Genomic DNA, 13,627 nt, shown 5'->3' with positions numbered 1-13,627 from the left:
AATGCGGATGTGCTTTCCATCCACCGCCCCTAAACAGTTTGGGAAATCACACACGTTCAAAAATGTCGTTGAAATTTCCCGCCACATGTCCACGGTGGGTACGGGTATAAACTCCTCACGGAGTGCATTCCATAACGCACGACAGGTGTCCACAACAATTCCGGAGAGGGTTGAGATTCCAAGGCGATATTGGAAGTGCAGGGAAGATAAACTCTCTCCTGTGGCAAGAAATCTAGAAGAAAAAGAAACAAAAACAAAAAAAATTAAAAATCGGCTCTAATGGTGTGTTTTAAAAAAAAATAAATAATAAAAAAAAAAAAACATAGAAAACATGTCATAACAACAAAGTTGACGGTCATTGGTTTAGTTTAGGAACGTACCGTAATGTCACTAACAGACGTTCCTCAGGTGGAATCGCTCTACGGAGCCGTGTGTCCTGTCGCCTTATGGATCCTTCAACACGAGCCAGTAAATCCCGGAAAGAATCTTGAGACATTCTGGTATAATCCTGGAATTTCTCCGGGTTGGCATTCAGCTCCGCATAGAGCGTGTGATATGCTCCACGGCTCTCACGCACTTCAATGATGGGGTGCCTCCAAAAACGCCGACGCTGTCTCCTTCTCCATCTTTGGCGGTTTCGGTCTTGCTCCCAAGCAAAAACACAGGCAATGAAAATCTTGAAGCTGAACTCCAGTTTGAAATAAAAGTTATCCATAGAAAGATCCATCGTGACACCGGAAACAGTAGCAAGCTCTGAAAATTTCTGTTCCCCTAGGGTCAATATATTGAGAGACAATCATATACGCCCTCTCTATTCCCATTGGTTGTGTCTGGGTTTTTTTTTATTTATTTTTTTTTTTTTTGGAAAAATGTTAAAAAAAACGCAAACGCATGCAAAAACGCATGTAAACGCGTGTAAACGCTGCGTTTTTTGGACACACGCGTTTAACGCATGCGTCAAAAAAACGCAGCGTTTACATGCGTTTACATGCGTTTTTGCACCATGCGTTTTTTTAAAAAAACGCATGCGTTCAAAAACGCAAGTGTGAAACCAGCCTTAGTCCATGAAAGACCTGCTTGTTGCTGATCAGTACTGGCTACAAAAGCGGAGCCTGGAAAGGCAGCAGTAACCAGTCACACAGTATCAGCTCGAGCCAGACGCTGGGACTGACGTCTCTGCTGACCAGGTTCCACTGCGGCTGGAGAAGAATGGGAGACTGCAGAGGAGATGGCCCGAGATTCCCCATGTGCAGCGGCGGGAACTCAACACCTAACACATGGCAGCATAAGAGTTGTACTATAGACAGAAACTAGAGTACATTTTTGTTGAAAAGTATACCACTTTTGTGGCACGCATTGTGATGAATCTGACAAGCGATGCGCAACCATGCCTCTTTTCTATAAGCTACACACACACTTTTAATAAAGTTGCTAATATGAGTTGAGCAAGAATATTGCAACATTTCAAAAAAATTTACACTAGAAAACAGGAAAAATCTAATTGGACATTATTCTTAAGGTAAACCGAATAGTTTCTAAGCAGGAGTAGAAAATTTGAGAAAAAAGGACCACACTTGGGTCAGGATACAAAAGAGAAACACAAGTCTCTTTTCCTCCGTTTCTCTACTTCTGTGGGTTTATCAAACATATTACAGAATATAAGACCCAAGCTTTTCCTATGGAGAACCCAGCTGCCCTGGTTTATCTCCTCCTAAATATGAGAGTCCACGTTCTAATAACAGAAACTGCAGCGGTCCAGCGTCAGTGAAAAAGAATGATTTTCCTCCCACTCCTACATCAGCTGCTGTAATAATTATAGGGGATAACTCAGGAGACTCTTTGCGTGGAACAAGACAACTACAGGACACAGTTTTATAAGTGGTAAAGTCTATATTATCACACAGTGATTCAAACAGGTGCAGAGAGAAACTCAAGTCCACAACACTTGGTGCAAATAATAAACGCAGCTTAGCAGTCTACAGGAAACTTCAGAGGAAAATGCAATGAAGCAGAAAGTCTATGAAGCACAGTTATTCTTGAGGATACTTGACACGAATAAATCCTTGTCTTAGTCCAGGCACAGATAGATATGCTTATTAGGCAGTTCAAATCATATCTTAGCTCAACCAGGGAGGCCTGGTTAATAGTCTCAGGTTCTTGCAGAGCAGAAACAGCTTACATGTCCAGCAAATGCAGATGGAAGTAAACACGAACAGCAGATGAAGGAGGATTCTGCAAGGCAGAATACTCTAGCACAGACTGAAGGCTGGGGTGGAGTTTTATAGCAGGAGACACAGTGCACATGAGACCAAAGACGCCATCTTGAAAAAGGGCAGTAATGCACAAAAGGTAAAAAATGTTCAGAGTCCTGACAGCTGCAGATAAGAGCAAGAAAGGTGAAAAGGTTGAAAACCCTAGTCGACTGTGTTCCATTCATAAGAAGCAATATTCCCTAAAGAAGTTTATCGACTTCAGAAAGAAACCACTCCAATAATGCAAGGAGCTTCTAAAGTTTAGGGTTTGTTACAGACGTTGTGCTTCTACCAAACACTTTGCTAAAGACTGTAAAATCACTATTAAGGATTGTGACAGTGAGGATCACGTACAAGCGATCCATCCAGCCTAACTTTGCACTGCTTACGCCTTCTCCCAACACAAGTCAAGGCATGAAGGATGCTGAGCAAGCAGTGAGTCCTTCCACCGCATCTTGTTCATGCACAGAAGTCAGCCACAGAAAAACGTAAGGGTGTACGCCATCCTGGACGATCAGAGCAACAGGTCGCTTGCAAGGTCAGAAATCATTGATTTGTTTAACTTAAAAGGACTATACACTTATAGTAACTTCCCTTGAGAACAATGTGGTGATGCCCCTACCCAGACTCATCGAGTACAGCTAGACAACATCCAAGAGAGATGAGATCGCAATGCCAGAGGCTGCTCTTCATCACCCTTATTTAAAGACTATAGCCAAAAAGATACCAGCCCTTGACAACAGTGCAGATATATTGATTCTGCTTGGAAGAGACATTCTCCAGATATACAAGGTACGTTAGCAAATCAATGGACCACATAAGGTTCCATTTGCCCAACGTTTTGATCTAGGCTGAGTTATTATAGACAATGTCTGCATAGAGGTGAAGAGGCCTACAAAGATTTCCTCATGTAAGATTCATATCTTTACAAATGATGGTAGCACTTATCAGCTATTTTCAATTCTACAGTCAAAGACAGCAAGCACCAACAAGAGAGAACAAATAATTCATAAAGGTTATGGAATGGGTATTCACTCAGGATGATTCCAACACCTTTACTCTTTAGTTCTCCAAGAACAAAGTTGCCGAATAATCGGCTGCAAGCAACTGCAAGGTTTTCACGCACCTTACAGAGGAAACCAGAAATAGAAATACATTTCATCGACTTCATGCAGAATTTCTTTGATAGAAATTTTGCAGAGCCTACATCACCACTAAAAGAAGGAGAAGAATGCTGGTACCTACCATCCTTTGGCATCTATCACCCTCGCAAACCTAAGCAGATCATAGTAGTGTTTGACTCCAGTGCTCAGTATGACGTAAACAACAGCCTTATAGGATTACTCATCTACTTCAGACAAGAACCTTTTACAGTAAGGGTACCGTCTCACATAACGATTTACCAACGATCACGACCAGCGATACGACCTGGCCGTGATCGTTGGTAAGTGGTTGTGTGGTCGCTGGGGAGCTGTCACACAGACAGCTCTCCAGCGACCAACGATGCCGAGGTCCCGGGTAACCAGGGTAAACATCGGGTTACTAAGCGCAGGGCCGCGCTTAGTAACCCGATGTTTACCCTGGTTACCAGCGTAAAAGTAAAAAAAAACAAACAGTACATACTTACATTCCGGTGTCTGTCCCCCGGCGTTCTGCTTCTCTGCACTGTGTCTGCGCCAGCCGGAAAGCACAGCGGTGACGTCACCGCTGTGCTCGCTTTCCGGCCGGCCGGCACTCACAATGCAGAGAAGCAGAACGCCGGGGGACAGACACCGGAATGTAAGTATGTACTGTTTGTTTTTTTTTACTTTTACGCTGGTAACCAGGGTAAACATCGGGTTACTAAGCGCGGCCCTACTTAATTCTGTAAGTATATTTCATTTGCAGTACATAGACTTTGTAATCTTTGTTATTCCTTGATTAAAAATATACAAAATGTAGTACCGAACATCATGTGTTTTTATCATAAAACAATAGGAGTAATTTTCCTCAAAAACTGAAAATATCTCGAAATCCTGATGTGATAGCCAAAAACGGAGTTCATATTCGTAATCAGCAGCCAAAATTGACTTAAAATATGTTTTAAAACCTTTTGCCAGAAAAATTGCGTTGACCAGTGTTATTATTATTATTTATTTATATAGCACCATTGATTCCATGGTTCTGTACATGAGAATGGGTTACATACAAATTACAGATATCACTTACAGTAAACAAACTAACAATTACAGACTGATACAGAGGGGCGAGGACCCTGCCCTTGCGGGCTTACATTCTACAGGATTATGGGGAAGGAGACAATAGGTTGAGGGTTGCAGGAGCTCCGGTATTGGTGAGGCAGTATCTCCGGTAGTGATGAGGAGGCAGCGGGGTCAGTGCAGGCTGTAGGCTTTCCTGAAGAGGTGGGTTTTCAGGTTCCGTCTAGGGGATCCGAATGTGGTTGATAGTCGGACGTGTTGGGGAAAAGAATTCCAGAGGATGGGGGATATTCGGGAGAAGTCTTGTAGGCAGGATGAGGAGTGAATAAGTGTGGAGGAGAGAAGGAGGTCTTGGTAGGACCGGAGATTACGTGAGGGAAGATATCAGGAGATTAGTTCAGAGATATATGGAGGAGACAGGTTATGGATGGCTTTGTAGGTAAGTATTAGTAATTTGAACTGGATACGCTGAGGGAATGGGAGCCAGTGAAGAGATTTGCAGAGGGGGGAAGCTGTTGTGAATTCCGTTCTCGGACTCCCTCCTGTGGTCATGAATGGTACTTTGGTGAGTTCTGTCCTTGGACTCCCTCTGGTGGCTTTGAGTGGAACTGCTGGTCCTTGAGGTTGGCTTTCTCAGCTGCCCTCGTTTATTGCTATGCTGGCTTCCCTATTTAACTCCACTCAGATCGTTACTTCATGCCAGCTGTCAATGTCTCAGTATTGGTTCAGATCTCTCTTGGACTTCTCTGATGACCTGTCTACTCCAGCAGAAGCTAAGTCCCTGCTTGTTCATTTGTTGTTACTGCTTCCTGAATATAATTCTTTGTACTGCTAAATTCTAGTCCAGCTTGCTATCATGATATTTCCTTGCTAGCTGGAAGCTCTGGGGGTGCAGAATTTCACCTCCACACCGTGAGTCGGTGTGGAGGTCTTTTTGCATACTCTGCGTGGCTTTTGTAGTTTTTTGTGCTGACTGCATAGTTCCCTTTTCTATCCTCTGACTATTTAGTGAAGACTGGCCTCCTTTGCTAAAACCTGTTACATTCCTGTGTTTGTGACTTTTCTCTTAACTCACAGTCAATATATGTGGGGGCTGCCTTTTCCTTTGGGGAATTTCTCTGAGGCAAGGTAAGGCTTCTATTTCTATCTTTAGGGGTAGTTAGCTCTTAGGCTGTGAAGAGGCGTCTAGGGAGAGTTAGGTACGCTCCACGGCTATTTCTAGTGTGTGTGATATAATAATATATATATATAATAAGTGGCAGATATACAATACCCAACTGCGGCCACTATACAGTTGACAGAACTGTGCTGTACAGCTCTATAACTGAAGAAGTTAACGACCCTTTCTGTGCTGGTCAGAAACATGCAGCTCCTTTTCAGCTGCTTCTGATCTGGTCATTAACTCTTCCAATAAAACTTGATCACACCCTTTGTCCTGCCAGTGAAAGTTCTACTTCCTTGCTTTTAGGAGATGATCTTAGGATAGTGGGGCGGGAGCCAATATGGTGGATGCTCATTTCCCATGAGACGTTAGTCTTTCCTGTAGTACTCTGGTGAAACCCATCCCCATACTTGTAATTGATTTTGCACCTCTCGGTCAAGGATATTTTACGCAAGTAGTGCATCGTGTGAACCTTCGCAGGGGCTCTTCAAAAGGAGCTCCTTTCCTGTTATATCTTGGAACACTGGAATATTCCTATTGTGCTGGGTCTTCCCTGGTTGACTAAACATAATTGGGTCACAGACTGGCAGGCCAGATTATTAAGTGGAGTGATTTTTGCAAAAATAATTGCCTAGGTGCTATCTCTTGTGTCTTCACTAAAATCATTCCATCTTTCCTGTCCAATTTTGACAATGTTCTCTGAAAAGGGGTGCTGATGCTTCAGGGAAATTGCTTGTACCTGTTCATTTGCATCTAAAAAATTTAGAAGACACATCATGACTCGACTCTGGTTGGTAACCCATGTAGTAAGGCAACCTTGGACCTCCTTTCTCGTTATTTTTGCTGATCAAGATTGAGTTATGATGTTGTTGACTTTGTGTCTTCATGATGTGTCTGTACTCGTTCCAAGACCCCGCATTCTTATTCACTTGGGGCTTTTTTGCCATTGACTTGACCATTCCTGACCGACCATGAACTCATATATCCATGGATTTCATTACGGATCTTCGTTTGTACTCTAGTAAAACTTATCTTAGTTGTGGTGGATAGGTTTAGTAAAATGGCCCACTTTATTGTTTTACCTGATCTCCCTAACATCAAGACACTGAGATCGTGAAGCTTCAGGGGGTTCCCTCTGATGTGGTGTCAGATCGGGGAACCCTATTTGTATCTAAATTTTGGAGGGCATTTTGTGCTCGTTTACAGATGTATCTATCTTTTTCTTCAGCGTTTTACCCTCAAGCTAATAGAAATACTGAACGCTTAAACCAAAGTTTGGAAACTTACCTCAGATGCTTTGTGTCAGGAGGATTGGTCTTCTTTTCTATCACTGGCTAAGTTTGCATTAAACAATTATTGTAGTAAGTTTGCTGGTAAGTCAATTCTGTACCTTCAGGAAATATGAGTCTTGGGGAGGGTTCCTAGGGAGGAACAGTTGTCTTCTTTGCTCTCATCTGTGTGGGAAGGGGTTCAGAATAGTTTAAAGATCATGGAAGATAAATACAAACATATGGCTGATAAGAAATGATTGTCAGTTCCGTACCTGTGGATGAATGATTTAGTATCAAAAATATTAAATTGAAAGGTCCTTCTTGGAAATTAGGTCCTAGGTATATTGGTTCTTATAAGGTGGTCACCGTAATCAACCCTGTAGCTTTTAGTCTCAAGCTTCCACCAACTCTCAAGGTCCGTAATGTTTTCACAGGTCTTTGCTCAAAAACTTTGTTGCGTCTATGGAACCATCACCTTTACTTTCATCACCAGTTATTGTGGATTGCAATTTCAATTTAGAATTCAGGTAGCAAAAATCATCCATTCCTGTATGATTCACTGCTCTTTACATTGCCTGGTACACTGGAAAGGATATGATCTGGAGAAGAGGAGGTGCCGGGATCTGAGGGTAATGCCTGTAGGTTGATATGGTCCTTTCATTTGGCCCACCCAGGTAAACCCGGCCCCGAGGGGATGTAATGTCACAAGTGTGTCATGCCTACCTGGGAGAACTGGGAGTGGAAAATCACTGCATATTGTGAATCACAGATATTCCATTTAGCCTGTGTATCTGGTTCCCATATAAATTAATTTGGTTTCCTTTGGTGCTGAAGAGGTTAACGGCCCTTTCTATGATGGTCAGAAACAAGCAGCTTCATTTCAGCTTCTTCTGATCTGGTCATTAACTCTTCCTATAAAACCTGGCCAGATCCTCTCTGTCCTACTAGTGAAGGCTCTGCTTCCTTGCTCTCAGGAGACACTAAGCTGAATAGGAGTTTGTTGTTGCTATGTTTACTTCCTGTGCTGTGTGCTAAAGCTAAGTAGGTGAAATTTGGAGTTGGAGTTGTGGTGTTCTATGGTTTGCTGCTGTACGTATGTGTTTATGTCCGGACTCCTGGTCCCTTTTCCCATTCTTCCCTGTCCGTATTCTCCTCTTTATTGTTGATTAGTGCTTTTGTATGTTAGAGGTCTTTTGCTATCCCTGTTTTGTCTTTGTGCTTGGTTTACCTTTAATTTTTGTCCCATCCCTCATGGGATGTGGGAAAGGACAGATTAAGGTTTTTACAGGAGCATAATAAGGTTGGAGATTCGTGCCTCTCTAACTTTTAGAGTACTCCTGGGACAGGGGTAGTTAGGGTCCCAGCTCCAGGGACAGTTTGTGGCCCCTCTTCTTTACTGAAGACTGTCACAGCGTGACATCAACCCTACCAATCAGACATTGATGACATACAGTATCCTAAGAAGAGACCATTGTTGAGTCCTTCTCGTCCCTGGCTTCCTGAATGTAGGTAACCAAGTAAATGACACGCAGCACAGAGTTTGTGTGATCATATACAGAGGTAGCCCAGGAGCACGTCTGTCTCACTGGGCTCTCCCCCTCCTTTATATAGTAAAGAGTTAGACATTTTACAGACATGCGCACAAGCGCTCATATTTCACATTCTTTTACAAAGCAGATCTATACTGTGATAAGTTACAATCTCTGGTATGTAGGTGAAAGGCTACAATATCAAGAAGGAATGCGTGCGTAATTATTTCCATAAAAGGAAATGTCAATTTTGCTCAAGTTTCCTGTTGTAAGCCAGATTTAACAGGAAAAAGACACGATAGATTCTTTTGGTTCAGTCTGATCTCCACAATTCCCCCCTTTGACATATTCTTTTATTTTTATTACCACAGGGCCAAAGACAAAGCCTTTATTTGGTATTACACATGTACACGCTTGTATTCAATAAGAGAATCAAATCTAGTATTAATTCTTCCGTTTAACTCTCGCAACCTTTTCTTTGTTTTGCAATAAGTACAGATGTTACAAAGAGATAGCAAAATAAGCGCAATAATCAGTATTAGCAAAGGATAACATAATGCTTGTAGAATGCATTGTGCAGTAGGAGACCATCCTAAGAAAATATCATACCAATGGTGTCCGGTTAACTCCTGGAGTCCAACTGTTACATAATCTGAATGTTAGTGTCCATAAGAAGATTATGGTCGAGACTTCTTGCAATGACTTGCGTGTATCCATGATGCCTTTCCTTCAAGCTTGACTGATGTAGGTGTTGTCAACAGGACTTGGAAGGGTCCGTCAAATCTTGGTTCAAGAGCCTTTCTGGTGTGTCTTTTTACATAGACTTGATCACCTGGTTCCAACTTGTGACTCCCTTCAGTGTTGTCAGGATCTGGAAGGGAAGCAAAAACTTGTGCATGCACCTTAGTTAATTGTTTCTGAAGATTTTGCACATAAGAAGTCAATGACTCAATATTTAATACAAGTTGCTGTGGAAAATAGCATCCTAAATTGGCAGTCCTGCCAAACAAAATTTCATATGGAGACAGTTTAGTCTTACCCCTTGGGGTATTGCGTATTGAGTAAAGGGCCAGTGGAAGGCATTCTGTCCAAGGCTTTCCTGTTTCAGCCATGGCTTTCTGTATTTTTAATTTTAAAGTTCCATTCATGCGTTCCACCTTTCCAGAACTTTGAGGATGGTACAGAGTGTGTAACTGACTTTCAACACCTAACATTTTCAGTACATTTTGAAATATTTCTCCAGTGAAATGAGTACCCCTATCTGACTCGATCACTTCAGGGAGACCGTAACGGGGTATCAGTTCGGCAACTAGCTTTACAGCAGTGTTTTTAGCTGAAGCCTTCCGAACTGGATAGGCCTCTGGCCACCCCGAGAACATGTCCACACACACCAACACATACTCATACCCATTACTTTTTGGCAGCTGGATAAAGTCTATTTGTAATCGCTGAAACGGGTAGAGAGGTCGGACGTGGTGCTTCATAGGGGTCTTTGTTGTCTGTCCGGGATTATGTGCCAGGCATATAACGCATGCAGCACAATAGTCTCTTGCATAGTTGCCAAAACCTGGAGCCAACCAGACTTGCTTTGCCAGTAGTGTCATTGTATTTGCAGACACATGAGTAGGGTGGTGCAGTCCACCAACTACAATCGGGTACCAGGCTCTAGGTAGACATATTAGTCCATCTTTCTTCCAAATTCCTGCTTGTTCTTCTGCCCCTTCCTTTTTCCACCTGTCCCTCTCCTCTTCTCCTGCATCTTCCTGTGCTTGTCTCAGTCTATCTTCAGTATTTTCTGTGGGGTTTACAGTATGAACCTGTTGTAAGGGTTTGACTGCTGCTGCTTTGGCTGCTTTATCAGCCCTATCATTTTCCCTAGATTCCCTAGTGTCGAGTCTCACATGTGCAGCTACCTTAATTACTGCTACTTCTTTTGTTTCTTGTGCAGCCTCTAAGATCTGTTTGATCAGAGAAGCATGTTTTACAGGTTGTCCTGACGCTGTCATGTAACCTCTAGCTCTCCAGATTACTCCAAAATCAAACACAATACCATATGCATACCTAGAATCAGTGTATATATTAGCTGTCTGATTCTCAGCTATTTTTAGCGCTTCAATCAATGCTGTTAGTTCTGCTTCTTGTGCAGACTGTTTCGGTGGAAGTGGTTCTGCTTTGAGAGTTTCAGATTCTGACACAACTGCATACCCTGTATGGAAGTTACCTGTGTCATCTGCAAACCTACTACCGTCTATAAACAGCTCTAAATCTGGATTTTGAAGTGGTGTTTCGGATACATTGGGTAAGCCTACCGTTTCTTGTAAAATGAGCTCTGTACAATCATGTGTGTCTGTAGGGAAAAAATTTGCGTGTGGATCAGTGTCCTTATTCCCCCCTTCAGACTCGAGAGGTAGCAGTGTAGCTATATTGAGAGTCTGAAGCCTAGCAAATGTGATAGTAGAGGGGAGCAGCAAAGAACACTGCAGCCGCAAATGTCTGGCCATGGAAATGTGTTTTGGTTGGACCTGGTTTAATATCCCATAAACATCATGTGTAGTTTGAACTGTGAGTGGATACTCTAGGACAATTTCTGATACTTTGTCCAACAATAGTGAGACAGCAACAACTACACGTACACAGGTTGGCGCTGCTCTAGCTACGGGATCTAACCTTGCTGAAAGATATGCAATTGGTCTTTGTTTCCCTGCATGCTTCTGGGTAAGAACTCCTGTAGCATGGGAATCAACTTCTGCAGCCATAAGCTGAAATGGTTTAGTGTAGTCTGGTAGCCCTAACGCTGGAGCTGAAACAAGGGCATCTTTTAATTGTTGGAACGAAATTTGACCTTCTTTTGTCAACAAATAAGGTTCACTTTTTACACAGTCATACAGTGGTTGCATTAGTTGACTGGCATGTATAATCCATTGTCTACAATGAGACACTATTCCTAAAAATGCTCGTAGCTGTTTATGATTTCTAGGCTCATTCATCTGTCTTATTGCTTCAGTTCTTTGAGGTGTAAGATGCTTTTTACCTTGAGAAATGCAATGACCTAGAAAGACCACTTTGGTCTGACAAGTTTGTAGCTTTTGTCTATTCACTTTACACCCTTCTTTTTCTAGAAAACATAGTAAACTCACAGTGGACCTTTCTGCGGTTTCTAGATCTGGGCAGCAAAGTAGTATGTCATCCACATACTGCAAAATTACTACCTGTGGTTCGGGTTCAAACCTCTGAAGGACTGTTTGTAGGGCATTTGAATAAAGAGTAGGGGAGTGTATCATTCCCTGTGGAAGGCGTGTCCACGCCAACTGTTTGCCCTTAAATGTAAATGCAAACAAATGCCAACTATCTTGGTGTAAAGGAACCGAGAAAAATGCATTTGAAAGATCTATTACAGTAAATACTTGAGAACTGGCTGGTATCTGTGATAGTAATGTATGAGGATTGGGTACAACTAGGGTGATTGGATCTAGAACTTTGTTTATTTCTCTTAGATCATGTACCATACGATATTTGGGCATAGAACTCTTATCAAGAGTTCTCTTTTTGACTGGATACAGAGGAGTGTTAGCAGGTGATTGTATCTCTACCAAAACTCCTTTCTCTCTATATTTCTCTATCTGTTTTGTAATCGCTAGTTCCTGCTGGGCACTCACAGGGTATTATAACTCCGGAGGAAAGAAGAGCAAACAGGTGTAGAAAAGGAAAACACTTTATTATATGAATAAACATACGAAATACAAGAAAGTGCATAAAAAGTAGCAGGGGAAGGCCCAAAGGGGAACCACAGGACTCCAAAACGAAATGACCCGACATTAAGACACACAGCACAGGTTCAATTCACAACCTGGCATAAAGTGCATAGTGCATAGTATAATGATGATACCGTGTCTAAAAAGCATAACCGCTTGTTACCCCATAAGTGACTGCATAGTGCTGCAAGAGTATAATAGCGGGTAACCCCTAAGGGTAGGATGCTTACCGGGCATTAAGTTAGCAGGAGTCCAGGGCCGGGTATGCGTCTCCCGACGCGCGTTTCGCGGGTAACAGACCCCGCTTTCTCAAGGGAATGTCATAATGGCCCAGGCAGGACCTTAAATTAGCCTCTGACCTGTCATGTGACAACATGCCGGCCAATCACAGATGGGATCAGCGGCGCATGCGCACCGCAGTTGCCAGGCACTCGGCCAAAGAAGCAGAGCGTCATCGTCGTCACATGGGAGAGGGGAGGAGGAGCAATCCCCCGACCCATGGAAGAAGATAAAGACGCACCGCTACACAGCCAATGCCAGCACCGCAGCACGCATGCGCACCCCTACTGCGCCACCACTGTGGGGTATATGTGCACCTGAGAGATATCTAAGATACCGAATATTAATACAATACATCTAAGAGCGGCGCAATATAAACATACTGCACCACCAATGTAAAATATATATGTATAAGAGAGATATCAAAAGGTACAGGACATAAATACAGTACATATAAATACGGTGCCATATGAAAATATAAGAATTCCAAGATGGTCTAAAATGTGCAGCATCACGTAATGTCCCATCCCTTGTGCATATTCAGATGGTCCAAAAGCAGTACTGAAGAGTAAGGGCGATATGAGGGTGAACAACCGTGTCCAGTAAGAGCATCATGCCTGGGATAAAGAAGGATAAATGGAAGATAAAAAGACGAAACAAATTAAAACCAAAAACTTAAAAACAAAAAAACACACACCCAAACCCCGCCAGGGGGGAGCAAGAAGACAGGAATACTAATTTTTCATGGTATTTTAAGGGATAACTATAACTGTATATAAACCAGAGCAACTCAAAGAAAAGAGGAAAAAGAGAGTGACTCATTTAGTCCATTTGGGGTCATGGTATCTAAAGCCACAATCCATTTGGCCTCTACCTGTGCGAGTAGTTTTTTATAATTCCCCCCTCAAATCCCCAGATGAATCACATCAATACCACGCACCAACAGTGATGTGGGGTCACATCCATGAAATTGCCTAAAGTGGCGCGGGATGGTCTTGAGGAGGGATAAATCAGTCACTGTCCTGGCCGCGCAAATGTCCCGCACGTGCTCACGCACACGTACTCTAAGTTCTCTTGATGTTAAACCAACGTAGATTTTTGGACAGCCACACGTGGCGTAATAAATAACATTAGTGGTCCCACACGAGATACGGTGCCTAATATCAAACTCTCTTTGACCATTG

This window comes from Ranitomeya variabilis, chromosome 3 (assembly GCF_051348905.1).
Source record: "Ranitomeya variabilis isolate aRanVar5 chromosome 3, aRanVar5.hap1, whole genome shotgun sequence".
NCBI classification, from domain to species: Eukaryota; Metazoa; Chordata; class Amphibia; order Anura; family Dendrobatidae; genus Ranitomeya; species Ranitomeya variabilis.
This window is presented reverse-complemented; position numbering follows the sequence as displayed.